The sequence below is a fragment of the Pongo pygmaeus genome, chromosome 7 (genome assembly GCF_028885625.2).
Source record: "Pongo pygmaeus isolate AG05252 chromosome 7, NHGRI_mPonPyg2-v2.0_pri, whole genome shotgun sequence".
Lineage (NCBI taxonomy): Eukaryota > Metazoa > Chordata > Mammalia > Primates > Hominidae > Pongo > Pongo pygmaeus.
The window spans coordinates 79,673,638-79,686,204 of record NC_072380.2 but is presented as its reverse complement, the minus strand read 5'-3'; the positions used below and the strand labels follow the sequence as shown (position 1 = coordinate 79,686,204).

Here is a 12,567-nt window from a genome sequence, read left to right as displayed (position 1 = left end):
ATCAATCATCCAAAAAAAAAGGCCACCTTACATCAATTGTCAATCACTCCTCTGATATGGAATAATTCTATTTATTATCTCAGAGATATTCTTTTTTGCTGGTTTCTTCTGGGCATTCTACTACTCCAGTCTAGCCCCAACTCCAGAATTAAGAGGATACTGATCCCCAACAGGCATTTTTCCCCTCAACCCCGTAGAAGTCCCCCTCCTGAGTATGTCTGTATTACTCGCATCAAGAGTGTCAATTACTTGGGCTCACCACAGCCTAATAGAAGGTAGTCAAAAGGAGATACTTCAAGCACTATCCATCACAATTACCTTAGGTATTTACCCTTCTACAAGCCTCAGAATATTTCGAGGCCCCCTTTACTATCTCTGATGGAATCTACGGCTCCACATTCTTTATAGCCACAGGCTTTCAAGGACTTCACATTTCGCTCTAGCAAACATAATACCCATTATCCTCCTAGTATTTGCTGCCTGCGAAGCCGCAGTGGCCCTTGCCTTACTAGTTTCAATCTCCAGTACATATGGCCTAGATTACACACAAAATCTAAATTTACTTCAATGCTAAAAATTATTATTACAACAATCATACTATTACCAATAACATGGTTCTCTAAAAATTCTATAATCTGTATCAACATGGTTACGCACAGCCTACTCATCAGCCTCATCAGCCTACTATTTTTTAACCAACTCAATGATAACTCATCCAACTTCTCATTAATCGTCTCTCCTGACCCACTGACATCACCCCTTCTAATCTTAACATTCCTGACTGCTACCTCTTATAATTCTAGCAAGCCAACATCACCTAATGAGTCACTTCCATGAAAAAAGCTCTATATTTCTATGCTGATCTCCCTACAGACTTTTTAAATCATAACATTTACAGCCACAGAACTAATTATATTCTATATCCTCTTTGAAGCCATGCTAGTTCCTACCCTAATTATCATTACCTGCTGAGGTAATCAAACAGAACACCTTAACACAGGCTCATACTTCTTATTTTACACACTAGTAGGATCCCTACCTCTACTCGTAGCACTTGTTTATACTTAAAATACTTCAGGTTCACTAAACATAGCAGTAATAATACTTACTACCCAAGAGCTGTTAACCTCCTGATCCAACAATCTTCTATGACTGGCATGTATCATGGCTTTTATAGTAAAAATACCTCTATATGGACTTCACCTATGACTCCCCAAAGCCCACGTAGAAGCCCCTATTGGTGGCTCAGTAGTACTTGCAGCAGAACTCCTAAAGCTAGGCAGTTACAGAATAATGCAACTTACTCTCATCCTCAACCCCCTAACAGAACATATAGCCTACCCTTTCCTCATGCTATCCCTATGAGGATTAATCATGACAAGCTCTATTTGTCTACAACAAACCAATTTAAAATCACTTATTGCCTACTCCTCCATAAGCCACATAGCACTTGTTATTATGGCTATTCTCATCCAGATCCCTTGGAGCTTTACAGGTGTGGTCACCCCTATAATTGCTTACGGACTCACTTCATCCCTACTATTCTGCCTAGCAAACTCAAACTATGAGTGAGCCCATAGATGAACCATATTACTTACCGAGGCCTTCAAACACTACTCCCACTAATAGCCTCATGATGACTTCTAGCAAATCAGACTAACCTTGCCTTACCCGCTACCATTAATCTAGTAGGAGAACTCTTTGTGACTATGGCCTCACTCTCCTCATCAAATATCATTATTATGCTTATAGGACTTAATATACTAATTACAGCCTTTTACTCCCTGTATATGCTAATCACAACGAAGGACACTTACATATCGTATCAACATATCAAACCTTCTTTTACACAAGAAAAACACATTAATACTTATACATCTAGCACCTATCTTCCTACTATCCTTAGACCCTAAAATTATTTTGGGGTTTGCACACTGTAGCTGTAGTTTAAGCAAAACATTAGATTGTGGATCTAACAATAGAAGGCTGCAATTTCTTATCTACCAAGAAAGTATGCAAGAACTGCTAACTCATGCCCCCATGTCTAACAACATGGCTTTCTCAACTTTTAAAGGATGAGAGTCATCCATTGGTAATAAGAACCAAAAACACTGGTGCAACTCCAAATAAAAGTAACAAGCATGTATTCTTCCACTGCTACAACAGCCCTAGTCCCCTTAATCCTGCCAATTACTGCTACCTTAACCAACACCTGCAAAAAGGTTCATACCCAAATTATGTAAAAATATCTATCACATGTGCCTTCATCATTAGCCTCATCCCTGCAACAATGTTTATATGCACAGACCAAGAAGTCATTATCTCAAACTGACGTTGAATGATGATCCAGACCCTCAAACTCTAAGCTTCAAACTAGACTACTTCTCTACAATATTTATCCCAGTAGCACTATTTGTTACCTGATCTATTATAGAATTCTCAATATGATATATAAACTCAGACCCTAACATGAATCAGTTTTCCAAATGTTTACTTATTTTCCTTATCACAATATTCTGGTTACTACCAACAACCTCTTTCAGCTCTTTATCGGATGAGAAGGCGTAGGAATCATCCTGCTTGCTAATCAGCTGATGGTATGGCCGAGCAGATGCTAAAACAGCAGCCCTCCAAGCAGTCCTGTACAACCACATCGGAATGTTGGCTTTATCTTAGCTATGGCATGGTTCCTCCCGTCCTCTAACACATGAGAATTTCAACAAATGTGTATTCTAGATCCTACCCCCAACTCCCTTCCATTGATTAGCCTTCTCTTGGCAGCAGCAGGAAAGTCAGCTCAATTCAGCCTTCATCCCTGACTTCCATCACCATAGAAGATCCAACCCCATTCTCAGCCCTACTCCACTCCAGCACTATAGTCAGAGCAGGAGTTTTCCTGCTCATCCACTTCTACCCTTTAATAGAAAATAATATATCAATCCAAACCCTTACATTATGTCTGGGGGCTGTTACTACCTTATTCCCAGCAATCTGTGCTCTAACACAAAACAATATAAAAAAAAATCATAACATTCTCCATCAAGTCAGCTAGGCTTTACAATAGTGACAATTGGCATTAATCAGCCACACCTAGCATTCCTTCACATCTGCACCCACGCCTTTTTTAAAGCTATATTATTTATATGTTCAGGGTCCATCATCCACAGCCTCAGTGATGAACAAGACATCCGAAGAATAGGAGGGCTATTCAAGTCTTGCCCCTCACTTCCTCCTCCCTTATTATCAGCACACTTGCACTTACAAGTATACCTTTCCTCACAGGCTTCTACTCTAAAGACTTCATCATTGAAACTGCAAACACATCATACACCAACGCCTGAGCCCTTTTTGTTTGTTTGTTTGATTTGTTTTTGTTTTGAGACTGAGTCTCGCACTGTCTCCTGGGTTAGAGTGCTGTGGTGTGATCTTGGCTTACTGCAACCTCTGACTCTCTGGTTCAAGCGATTCTCCTGCCTCAGCCTCCCAAGTAGCTGGGATTACAGGCACATGCCACCATGCCCAGATAATTTTTTTGTATTTTTAGTAAAGACGGGGTTTCACCATGTTGGCCAGGATAGTCTCTGTCTCCTGACCTCGTGATCCTCCTGCCTCAGCCTCCCAAAGTGCTGGAATTACAGGCATAAGCCACTGCGCCTGGCCATGAGCCATTTTTATTACCCTATTGCCACTTCCTTGACAGCTGTCTATAGTACCCGTATTATTTTCTTCGTGCACTAATAGGACAACCTCGCTTCATGATTCTAATTACTATTCACAAAAATAACCTCCTCCTAATTAACTCAAGCGCCTAATAATCGGTAGCATCTTTGCCGAATTCCTCATCACCAGCAGTACCATTCCTGTTTCATCCCCGTAAACAACCATGCCACTTCACCTGAAATTCACAGCCGTCTGTGTGACCATCTTAGGTTTCTCACTAGCAATGGAACTTAATTTTATAACTAATAATCTTAAACTAAAACACCCCCTACAGACATTCAACTTCTCCAACATACTAGGATTTTATTCAGCCACAATTCACCATACAATCCCCCACTTAGGCCTATTCACAAGCCAAAATCCAGCCTCGCTTCTACTAGACCCAATTTGACTAGAAAAATCTATACCAAAGACCATCACACAAACCCAAATTTCACCCTCCATTATGGTATCTACTCAGGCCTAATTAAACTCTACTTTGTCTCCTTTTTTATTCCATCCCTTCTAGCCCTACTCCTAATTATCTGTTACTCTGAGTAATTTCAATCACAACATAAATACTAACAAATAATGATCAACCAGCAACTACCACTAACCAACACCCATAGCTGCACAAGGCAGCTGCACCCACAGAATCTTCACGCAACTACCCAGGCCCCTCGCCCTCAAAAATCATCCAACTCTTTACACTATTTAAATCAATCGTGATCCCCACTTCATCGTGCTAAACTATTCACCAAACCAGCATCAACTCTATTAAAAACCCTAATAATAAAACCACTCAGATATCAATATGATCCTCATGTTTCAGGGTACTTCTCAGTAGCCATCACTGTAGTATACCAAAAACAACCATCATGCCACCCAAATAAATAAAGACTATCAACCCCACAAAATCCCACCAAAATTCAACACAATACCACAACATACAGCACCACTGATAATTAGCCCTAGCCCTCCATAAATAAGAGAAGGTTTTGAAGAGAAACCTGGAAACCCTATAACCAAAAGGACACTTAATAAAAATGCAGTATATGCCATTATTCCCACATGGACTATAACCGTGACTAATGACATGAAAAATCTTCATTGTATTTCAACTATAAGAACACTAATGACCAATCCCTGCAAAACACACCTGCTAATAAAAATTATTAATCACTCATTCATTGCTCTTCCCACACCATCTAAAATTTCTACATGATGAAACTTCAGCTCACTTCTTGGTGCCTGCCTAACCCTCCAGATCATTACAGGGCTATTTATAGCCATGCATTACACATCGGACACCTCAACTGCCTTCTCTTCAGTCACTCACATCTGCCAAGATGTAAACTACGGCTGAATAGTCTGCTATTTTCATGCTAACGGCACTTCAATATTTTTCATCTGCCTCTTCTTACATGTTGGCCGAGACTTATACTATGGATTATTTGCATTTCTGGAAACCTGAAATATCACCATTATCCTCCTACTCACAACTATGGTGACAGCATTCATAGGCTATGTGCTCCCATGAGGCCACATATCATTCTGAGGCGCTACAATAATTACAAATCTATCAGCCATCCCATATATTGGAACTGACCTTGTGCGATGAATCCGAGGTGGGCTCTCAGTTGACAAAGCCACCCTTACACAATTTTACGCCTTCCATTGCATCTTACCCTTCATCATTACAGCTCTAGCAGCTGTTCACCTTTTATTTCTACATGAAACAGGATCTAATAACCCTGTTTCATCAGACCCTGACAAAATAACTTTCCACCCCACTACACAACCAAAGATATTTTAGGTTTAATTTTTCTCCTGCTCCTTCTAATAACTCTAGTACTATTTTCGCCTGACCACCTGAACAACCCAGATAACTACACTTTAGCCAACCCCCTCAACACCCCACCCCACATTAAACCAGACTGGCACTTTTTGTTTAACTATGCAATCTTATGATCCTTCCCTAATAAACTAGGAGACATACTGGCCCTTGTGTTCTCCATTCTTATTCTGGCAGTTATTCCTGTACTTCACATGTCCAAACAACAAAGCAAAATATTTTGACCATTGAGTAAAGGCCTATTCTGAATCTTAGTAGCTGACCTATTTACATTCACATGAGTTGGGGGACAGCCAGTCCAATACCCTTTTATCACCATCGGACAGAGAGCATCTATTGTGTACTTCTCTATCATCCTTACCCTTATGCCACTCTCTGGCCTAATTGAAAATAAACTGCTTAAATGAAGATGGTCTTGTAGTATAATTCAATACTCTGGTCTTGTAAACCAGAAATGGAGGATCCTTCCCCAGGACAACTCGGGGAAAAAGTATCCTGCTTCACCGTCAACACCCAAAGCTGAAATTCTAATTAAACGATTCCCTGAATTCTTTCTCAGCATACACTTTGACTACCATGTCAGTATTAATCAACTAGCACTATTATAATAGTGCTTTTATGTACTTCGTACATTACTGCTACTCCCCATGAATAATATATAGTACTATAAACGCTTAACAGTACATAGTACATTCATGTTTAACAATACATTAAAAATCCAGTCCACATGCATATAAGCATGTACTAATAATCCCTTAATCAACTGTCGCACATCCACTGTCATTAACTGTACAATAAAACCTACCCCACATGGATGTTGATCAGTACTGTAAATCTTACATTACTTAATATTACTTAATATTACATAGTACATATACTCATTCATCGGACATAGCACATTTCAGTCAAGATATCCCTCGTCAACATGGATATCCCCTACCAATTTTTGGTCTCTTAATCTACCAACCTCCAAGAAATCATCATCCCACTCGGGAGTGCTACTCTCCTCGCTCTGGGCCCATGACACTTGGGGGTGACTATACTGAAACTATACCTGGCATCTGGTTCTTACTTCAGGGCCATAAAACTAAGACCGCCAACACATTCCCCTTAAATAAGACATCTCGATGAACTAATGACTACCACCCTATTAACCAATCATAGGAGCACTGTCAGGCATTTGGTATTTTTTAACTTTGGGGGTGCTGTGACTCAGCATGGCCAGAGCCTGATTCCTGCTAATTCCATTGCAGCTGAACTTACCTTGAATATTCCAGGCTGGCATGGTAACCACAAGGTACTAATTAATCCATGCTTGAAGGACATAACAGTCAATAGACGCTCACACATGCATGTAGGTACACTCACTCAATTTCAAGAACTATTTCCAATTAAATCCGCAAGCCCCCATCTCTGACTTTATTATCAACTTAGGTAAACATACTTTTGCCAAACCCCAAAAACAAGAGACTAAAATGCAACCCAGTTTTGATTATTTTTTTCTTACTTTAAAGACATTGAGCCTTCTAAACTAGGAAAACTGGACCCTGAATAATAGTCTGGAAGCATCTCAACAATTCTTTTCATGAGCTTACTGAAAGGCAAAGCTAATGGCAACCAAAGGGTCAGAACTTTCTTCTCACCTAAATGATGCTATCTCAACTTGTGTTGGTATAAGGATTAGGGAAACCACCCTCTCGTACCACTTCCTCCTAAGCGTGCTGTGAGAAGCACCCCCACAGCTTAACAGCTGCCAGTAGGCTCTAAACTGCTCAGAATAATCAGTATCACTTGCATTGAAGAAGGGGGAGGGTAGGTGGCCATATGGTGGGAGGGGATCTCTGTTTTTACACCGAAAGAGAGTTTTTCTTCCCTTTGTGTTCCCTTCTTTCCTGTCCTCAACCTCTGTTGTCAGTGCTCTGGGTAAGTGGAGGAAGGTGGACAATAAACAACCTTCTGAAAGACACTGCCTGCCTTTGGTCCCAAATTCCTTTCAGGCAAAAGTTTCTGTCACAATGATCCTTTATGTAGGTTTCTTCTAAATAAAAAAAGAGGGTTAACAAACTTTCTGTACAGATACAGAGAGTAAATATTTTTGGTTTGAGGGCCATATGGTTTCTGTGTTAACCTCTCAACTCTGATATTGTAGCCCCAAAGCAGCCATAGACAATATGGAAACGAATGAGCATAACTATGTTCCTATGAACTTTTATGGGTGCTGAAATCATCTTTTACTTTTCTTTCTTAACTATTTAAAACTGCAGAAACCATTCTTAGCTTGAGGCCATAGAAAAACAGGCACCAGGCCAGATATGGCAGGTCAGTTTGCTGACCCTGACCTGAAAGTCTTTCTACCCTAGAATGTTTAAAACTTAGTGAAGGTAGTTTGACCCATATTATTTGTATTTGAGTGATTAAGTTTAAGTGTAGGTTTTATAATCGCTGGAACAATCTATGTGTTTGGTATTTATTATGCTTATAATGTTTAAGAGAATTTGATATGATAATCGGATGGATTAGTTGGGGGATTTCACTTTAAAATATGTGATTATAAACTTAGGGTTTGTTTTTTTTTCGGGGGGGACAGAGTCCCACTCTGTCACCCAGGCTGGAGTGCAATGGCACAATCTCGGCTCACTGCAACCTCCAACTCCTGGGTTCAAGCGATTCTCTTGCCTCAGCCTCCCGAGCAGCTGGGTTTACAAGCACCCACCACCACATCTGGCTAATTTTTTTGTATTTTTAGTAGAGATGGGGTTTGGCCATGTTGGCCAGGCTGGTCTCGAACTCCTGACCTCAGGTGATCTGCCTGCTTTGACCTCCTAAAGTGCTGGGATTACAGGCATGAGCCACCATGCCCAGCCTAAACTTATGATTTTTAAGTTCAAAGTTGGAATGCTTAAAAGAACTATTGGGTTTCTATATTTATACATTTAATTTACATTGTTTAAATATATTGAAGGTTTTATTGTTTGGGTGGTAGGCTTGTCTGGTCAGGCATTTGAAGTAAAATTCATTGAATAAATTTACAAATGTAGTATAAAATGCTTAAGGGAATTTGATAAACTCCAGGCTGATTATTTAAGGATGTTTATCCTGTGTTACTTAAATTAATCAAACAGTAATCAAAGAGCAAGGAAAGGTAAAATTCTTATTTTAGATATAGATTTATAAATAGAATTAATAAGATTTATATGCTGAACTTAATGAAAATGATGTTTTTAATTATGTAACATGTTTTTCATTATGTAAATGATGTTTTTACTTATTCCTAAATTGATGTTTCTTGAAAATGCAAGTAACTGGAACCAATCCTTTCTGTGCAAAAGCTTCTTGAACTTCAAAACTCATTATAGTAACAGGGACCCATAAGGAGCATAGTAGCAGGAAGAGGACACCAGATGAAGACAGGGTGGCCAGTCCATCTTGGTAATCAAGGTGCTGCCCACTTGGCTGCCAGGAATCTCGTGCCAAATTGGGTTGTGCCCATGGTGCTGCACTGGTACCGTGTCTCTATAAGATACACTATTAATTCAAACCAATAGCCAAGACAAGCCAAATCACCAACAGCCATTCAAAAGTCATGGGTTGGGAAGGTGATTGTGTTGCATTTGAGCACTTTGAGGGAGGAGAACTGCGTCATTCATTTTAGATCTTCAGATGGTGCCTACCAAACAGTTGATATACAGCTGATATACTGCATTATTTGTAATTTGAGAAATATCTTCTGCATAGAAATGCAGAACAGAAAAGTGGTGTCCTTCTAAACCCGCCATCAGCTTAATCCCAAATCTTTTCTCTGCATGTTTTAGAACAAAGGTCAGTAAACAACAGTCCGGGGCAAAATCTGACATGCCACCTATTTTTGTACAGCCTTCAAACTAAAAAATTTTTTATTTTTTTATAGTTAAAAACATCAAAATAAAAATATTTTGTGACACATGAAAATGTTATGCAATTCAAATTTTAGCCTCCATAAATATTTGAAATTTTTACTATATTTGGTTCTTTATAGACAATGTTTGCTAAATCCTGCTCTAAGGGAACAATTTTATCATCTCAGGTGAGTTGATGTACTGGGTAGACAATTCGTAGACTGCAACATATTTCTTATCCCACATGACTCGAAATTACTTATCAGCAAGAGGCTTGAGGTCAGGATACAGCCCCTGGGCTGCAAACATTCAGGGTGGTTCTGCCTGACACACACGTACTCTTCATTCATATTATTTAAATGACATTTATTTCTCCTGGGAGTGAGTTAACTCTCTTATGGAATTATTTTTACTGCTTAATTTAGGCAGCAGGTTACAGTTAACTCGTGCTTTCCTTTTGCTTTCAAGAAATGTTAATATCACATCTGATACTAAAGACAATTATTACCTTTTTGGATCCTGAATATTTCTTACACCTTTGTCATCTTCAAAGAGCGTAAGAAAGATGCCTATTCTTCAATCAGTATATGGGAAGTGAATCTTCTCTATTAGGAACCTCCAGATTACATGCTAGGCAAGCTTTTCAAGCCCAGATGGGGAGATGAATTTACTACAAAGCTAATGGAGCTTAAGCTTTAGGACCCCTCCCTGGACAGGCCCTTCCCATGTGTTCACATGTTCACATATAAAAGTAAAATGTTTAATCTGTTTAGACTGGTGTCTCATTCCACTTAGAGTTACCATCTATCACTCATACCCTCATGTCTTTGAAATGGTCATGGTACTGAGGGGATTCAGCTAAAGTGGAATTTGGGATATAATTAGTTTGGGTTAAATGGGATTCAGTTTAAATGACTCAGGCTGGGCTGGGTGACTCACGCCTATAATCCCAGCGCTTTGGGAGGCCGAGGCAGGAGTATCACTTGAGGCCAGGAGTTCGAGGTCAGCCTGGCCAACATGGTGAAACCCAGTCTCTACTAAAATTAGCCAGGCATGGTAGCAGGTGCCTGTAATTCCAGCTACTGGGGAGGCTAAGATAGGAGAATCGCTTGAACCCCGGAGGTGGAAGGTTGCAGTGAGCTGAGATCGTGCCACTGCATTCCAGCCTGGATGACAGAGCAAGACTGTCTCAAAAAAAAAAAAAAGTTTCTAAGACTTGAAGTCCCTTGGTCTATAGTTATACTACCTGTCTCTTTCCACCCACCGTGCCAACACAAAACACAGCGGCTTTATGTTGGGGGAAACATTGTAAAGTGATAAGAATGCATCCTATAGCACTCAGTACCATAAGCAGAGTTAAAGAAGCAAGGTTTGAAATTTATGAAGCCAGAAGCTACTCTGTAGAATGTTCTTCATATCATCAGATATGTATAATTGTAAGAAAAAGATTTGTTTCTCATCACTATCTTGTCAAAACGAACATTCCCTGCTGTCAGAAATATGCTTGATAGTGGAGCACATATGATTCCAAATGCACCATATATCTTATGGAAATTATGTCAAATTAAATGTCTACATTTTTAGAGCATACACCTATAGCACTTCTACAAGCAGTGGGATTTATGTCTATGTGAGAGGTCATATGTCTTACACATCCCAATGTATCAAATCAAATCTTAGTGTGCAGCTAGCACATCTTGACCTGATTAAGTCTGGTGGTTCCAGATAAAACTTTTTTTAAATTATATACATATAGACGAATTATAGTTGTATATATTTATGCAGTATAAAGTTATGCTAGGATTTTTTAATACAATGGAATGGTTAAATGAAGCTAATAAACTTATCCATCACCTCAAATATTTGAAATGTTTGTGATGAGAACATTTGACATTTATTGTCTTAAGTGATGTTAAAATCTACAATACTCAATTACTAGCTGTATTTACCATGCTGTGCAGTAGATCTCAAAAAAATCCAACTTTTTCCTACTATGCAACTGAGGCTTTGATTATCATCTCCCCATTCCCCCAACCTTCAGCCTCTGGTAACCACCATTCTACTCTCAGTTCCCATGAATTCAATTGTTTTCAATACCAAAATCAAGTGAGAACATGTATTATTTGTCTTGTGTTATTTGTTTTTCTGTGTTTGGTTTATTTCACTTCACACGATTTTTTCCAATTCCATCCATGTTGACAAAATTTCTTCCTTTTTTTTTTTTGGAGACAGAGTCTCACTCTGTTGCCCAGGATGGAGTGGCTCACTGCAACCTCCACCTCTGGGATTCAAACGATTCTCCTGCCTCAGCCTCCCAGGTAGCTGGGATTACAGGCACCTGCAAGCATGCCTGGCTAATTTTTTGTATTTTTAGTAATGACAGGGTTTCACTATGTTGGCCAGGTTGGTCTCGAACTCCTGGCCTCAGGTGATCCTCTCGCCTTGGCCTCCCAAACTGCTGGGATTACAGGCATGAGCCACTGCACCCAGCCCAGAATTTCTTCCTTTTTTAAAGCTGAGTAGGTTAGTATTCCATTGTGTATATATACATTTTCTTTATACATTCATCAGTGATGGACACTTAGGTTGATTCCGTATCTTGACTATTGTGAATAGAGCTGCAATGAACATAGGAGTGTAGACATGTCTTTGACATACTGACTTTAAATATTTCAGAGAAACACCCATATGTGGCATTGCTGGATCATATGGTAGATCTGTTTTCAGATTTTAAAGGAAGCACCATACAGTTTTCCAGAATGGCTGTACTAATTTACATTCCCACCAACAGTGTACAAGAATTCCCTTGTCTCCACACCCTAGCCAACACTTGTTATCTTTCCTCTTTTTGGTAATAGCCATCCTAACAGGTATGAGGTGATATCTCATTGTGGATTTAATTTGCATTTCTCTAATGATTAATAATGTCAAGCATTTTTTCATGTATTTGTTAGCCATTCACATGTCTTCTTTTCAGAAGTGTCTATTCAGATTCTTTGCCCATTTTTAAATTGGATTATTTGTTTTCTTTCTATATAGTTGAGGTCCTTACATATTTTAAATATTAATCCCTTATCAGATGTATGGCTTGCAAATATTTTCTCCCAATCTGTAGTCTGTGTCCTCCCTCTCTTAATT

The 12,567-nt window shown here is 39.3% G+C and overlaps 1 protein-coding gene across 1 annotated transcript in view; it reads left to right on the top strand.

The window, feature by feature from the left end:
* The window catches only part of CPA6 (carboxypeptidase A6), a 317,065-nt gene that overhangs the window by 148,071 nt on the left and 156,427 nt on the right, over window positions 1-12,567 (top strand). The gene's annotated exons all lie outside the window — the stretch shown is intronic.